Genomic DNA, 4,812 nt, shown 5'->3' with positions numbered 1-4,812 from the left:
GTAATTTATCAGGTAAGCATAAATTCTGTTTTTATACTGATTAGCAGTGTCAGTACTTGCTAACTTCTTGGCAAATATTTTGTTATAATCCCTGGATGATTCTTCTGTAAAAGAAAGATATGATGGTGTAGATTGTTTTTAGATCAATAGAAAATGAAATTGTGCTTACCAGTCGAAGCGTTTTGGTCACAAAGAGACCTTTATCAAGACTGGTTTTATGGTGTTAGTAGTGGTCTTTTTATACCAGACTGATTGCTAGTCATAAAATTGTGGAACAGGAAGTGTTTGTTAAGCACTTCCTGTTTTACTAACCTTAAATGTGTGTTTAAAATATATAGTTTAAAAATCTGTGATTAAAAAATCCATTATAATACATTTAGATGATATCCATATTTTGTCTACATCTGATCACTTTTATTGAGAGAAAATACGAAAATTCCTATGTTAGAATACAGTTTTCCAAATTTGGGAAAATATATATACAAAACCAGCCTTTTTAGTTATGACTTCATTAAAAAAAAAATAAAAAAAAATCCTACCGCACCTGGTGTTCCCAGGCTGTCTTCCATCCAGGTACTGACCAGGCCTGGCCCTGCTTAACTTCCAAGATCAGACGGGATCGGGTGCATTCAAGGCAGTGTGGCAGTAGACATTTCTGTATTAGCCCTATTTCTCATCATGATCTGATAAGAAAGAGAGTTTACTGTCATCTCCAAGCCGTTTTTCAGCTGTTTCTATTGGGTATAATCTCAGTAGGGGCTTGGTTTCTATTGGATGGGGCAGGGGTGTGTGTAATAGGCTCAATTTCATTGGATAGTAGTCGGAATGTTGTTAAAAGATTCCCATATCTGTCATAATAAAGCCATTTTAGCGTATATGTTAAGGTGTCATTTTTAAATGTCATTTCTAGATGCCAATTTTTATAAACAAGACATATTCTATATAAAGGACAGACTTGCTAGTTTCATCTTTTACTTATTACACAATCTATGCTGATCGTGTTACAAGGTCTGAACGAAGAGAGAATTTACTGTCAGACTGCAAACCTTTTTTCGGCTATTTCTATTGGGTATAGCCTAATTGTGCAGTGTAATATCTATTGGGTAGGACAAGGGTGTGTTTAAGAGGCTCAGTATCATTGGATAGTAATAGGGATATGGTTAAAAATTCCCTTATCTATCTTGGTCTAGTTTATTTTGCGTATATAGGTATCAATTTTGATCTTATTACTAGTCTCAAAAGGTATAGGACAAATATTCCACATAAGACAGATTTGTTGCGTTATATACTTATTACCCGATTTAAGCTTTATATTAATTATGGTAAGAAGTGTATGATAATGTTACACAATCTTAGCTCTATATTAGTCATATTAAAAAATGTGTGACTATGTATTATATATCCCTTACAATATTCCTAATGGTGTTATATTGTTGTCTTCTATATACTGGATTTTGCTATAGTGCTATGTCTGTGCTGAGGTGTGAATTATTATCCAGAATAAAGAGAAATGTTTTTTTTTTTTTTTTCCCCAAACATCGTGAAACCTCAATAGGTTTTAAGTGGAACAGAAACGTATGGGAACCAGATGGTGGTGTAGACATATTAAACAACCTTTATTTGTTTAACGTGTCCAATCGAGTGGGAAAGTGACCTGTATACTAGTAGTGTCTTATCTGGAGAGATATTAGCCCTGATTAATGCGTTATATAATCTTAGAAAAACTATCAGATAAACTATCCTCAAGTCTTTTTTCAAATTTAGAATAGACACCTATCATTACAAACTCATTGGTGTGTGGCATATAGCGTACCCTAGTAACAAGTGTAAAGCATCTGTGGGTTAACCTAGTTCACCCAAAAACTTTTTCTTTTTAAATTATAATTTAAAATTATGTTTGTTCCTGTTTATGTACTATATATCCAGAGTATTATGTCTGAGTTTATATATATGAATGATTGAATTGCCATCTTCTTTAAATATGAATATCAAATATGTTTTAGGTACTAACCTTGGGAAAATCTATCTAAATCACAAAGTTTATAGAGGGGTATGTATCTAGCAGTGCTAGAGTATTAGAAATAGAGCCATAATGCAACCAGAAGATGCCCATATATGGGTATACGTTAAAAATTTGTCATATATATGCAGAGAGAGGTGGATATAAGCAGTCTAAATAAACTATCCGTTAGTAACTTCTTTTCGTAATTGCCTCCTCTCCAGTTCTTAGTTACTTTTTGAATCCCCATATTTTTAAGTGTATTAATATTCCCTTGATGTTTCATAGAGAAATGTTTATACAGTGGGGTATCCATATTGCATTTTTCAATTTGCAGGATATGCTCAGGTATCCTATCTCGCAATGGCCTGGATGTCTGTCCTATGTATTGGAGGCCACATGGAAATTGGAGTAAATACACCACTCCCTTATCTTGGCAACGGATCAGGTTTCCAATTTTGTATTTTTCTCTGGTATTGTTGGAGTGAAATTCATCCGTTTTTACTGCACATTTGCATGCTTTGCAAGTGTGACAGGGGAAGAAGCCCTTAATCTTTTTCCCAAAGACGTCTTGTATCCCTGGAGGATTTTTCTTCTGTATGCTCGGTGCCAGTTTATTCTTTAAGTTGTTCGTTTTTCTATATACAAACTTTGGTACCTGAGGTAATTTTTCTCCCAGTATGTCATCGTCTTTAAGTAGTGCCCAGTGTTTCCGGAAGATCTTTTCTATGATCTTACTGTTTGCACTATACTCTGTAATTAAAGTGGATGTCAAGAGTTTCTTCGTCTTTGTTCCCCTTATTCCTCTCCTTATAGTTGGTGAGTGTTCTTCTTTCTATCTGTGCTTTACACTTGTCACTAGGGTACTCTATATGCCACACACCAATGAGTTTGTAATGATAGGTGTCTATTCTAAATTTGAAAAAAGACTTGAGGATAGTTTTTCTAAGATTATATAATGCATTAATCAGGGCTAATATCTCTCCAGATAAGACACTACTAGTATACAGGTCACTTTCCCACTCGATTGGACACATGTTAAACAAATAAAGGTTGTTTAATATGTCTACACCACCATCTGGTTCCCATACGTTTCTGTTCCACTTAAAACCTATTGAGGTTTCACCTTGTTTGTAAAAAAAACAAAAAAAAAAAAAACATTTCTCTTTATTCTGGATAATAATTCACACCTCAGCACAGACATAGCACTATAGCAAAATCCAGTATATAGAAGACAACAATATAACACCATTAGGAATATTGTAAGGCATATATAATACATAGTCACACATTTTTTAATATGACTAACATATAGCCAAGATCGTGTAACATTATCATACACTTCTTACCATAATTAATATAAAGCTTAAATCGGGTAATAAGTATATAACGCAACAAATCTGTCTTTTATGTGGAATATTTGTCCTATACCTTTTTAAACTAGTAATAAGATCAAAATTGATACCTATATATGCAAAATAAACTAGACCAAGATAGATAAGGGAATTTTTAACCATATCCCTATTACTATCCAATGATACTGAGCCTCTTAAACACACCCTTGTCCTACTCAATAGATATTACATTGCACAATTAGACTATACCCAATAGAAATAGCCGAAAAAAGGTTTGCAGTCTGACAGTAGATTCTCTCTTCGTTCAGACCTTGTAACACGATCAGCATAGATTGTGTAATAAGTAAAAGATGAAACTAGCAAGTCTGTCTTTTATATAGAATATGTCTTGTTTCCGCTTTTTATTCTCTTAGAGTAGCAAGCATATCTAAAAATTGGCATCTAGAAATGACATCTAAAAATGACACCTTAACATATACACTAAAATGGCTTTATTATGACAGATAAGGGAATGTTTTAACAACATTCCGACTACTATCCAATGAAATTGAGCCTATTACACACACCCCTGCCCCATCCAATAGAAACCAAGCCCCTACCGAGATTATACCCAATAGAAACGGCTGAAAAACGGCTTGGAGATGACAGTAAACTCTCTTTCTTATCAGATCATAATGAGAAATAGGGCTAATACAGAAATGTCTACCGCCACACTGCCTTGAATGCACCCGATCCCGTCTGATCTTGGAAGTTAAGCAGGGCCAAGCCTGGTCAGTACCTGGATTGGAGGCCGCCTGGGAACACCAGGTGCGGTAGGAATGTTTTTTTTTTATATAGGTATGAAGTCATAACTAAAAAGGCTGGGTTTGTATATAAATTTTTCCAAATTTGGAAAACTGTATTCTAACATAGGAATTTTCGTATTTTCTCTGAATAAAAGTGATCAGATGCAGATATAATCTAAATGTATTATAATGGATTTTTTAATCACAGACTTTTAAACTATAAACTATATATTTTAAACACACATTTAAGGTCAGTAAAACAGGAAGTGCTTAACAAACACTTCCTGTTCCACAATTATATGACTAGCAATCAGTCTGGTATAAAAAGACCACTACTAACACCATAAAACCAGTCTTGATAAAGGTCTCTTTGTGACCGAAACGCGTTGACTGGTAAGCACAATTTCATTTTCTATTGATTTAAAAACAATCTACACCATCATATCTTTCTTTTACAGAAGAATCATCCAGGGATTATAACAAAATATTTGCCAAGATTGAATTTTGGTTTTTATTTGACCATTAATAATTTTTGTACACAAATTTTTGCACACAAGTTTTTTGATACACATTTTTTACATTGGCAAATTGCTGTCACAATATTTTTTACTTGACAATGCGTATGTGTTAAACACACAGTTAAAGGTCTTACTCAGAGCCTTACACATTAGTC

The 4,812-nt window shown here is 33.8% G+C and overlaps 2 pseudogenes; one reads left to right on the top strand and one right to left on the bottom strand.

Annotated features, from left to right (window-relative positions):
- Positions 1–532: 532 nt before the first annotated feature.
- Positions 533–651, bottom strand: LOC128650894 (uncharacterized; annotated as a pseudogene).
- A 3,403-nt stretch (positions 652–4,054) lies between these two features.
- On the top strand, positions 4,055–4,173 carry LOC128650951 (uncharacterized; annotated as a pseudogene).
- The last annotated feature ends 639 nt before the right edge of the window (positions 4,174–4,812 follow it).

The sequence above is a fragment of the Bombina bombina genome, chromosome 2, assembly GCF_027579735.1.
Source record: "Bombina bombina isolate aBomBom1 chromosome 2, aBomBom1.pri, whole genome shotgun sequence".
Lineage (NCBI taxonomy): Eukaryota > Metazoa > Chordata > Amphibia > Anura > Bombinatoridae > Bombina > Bombina bombina.
Note: the sequence above shows the minus strand (reverse complement) of the source record. Positions and strands in the feature narration are given on the sequence as shown.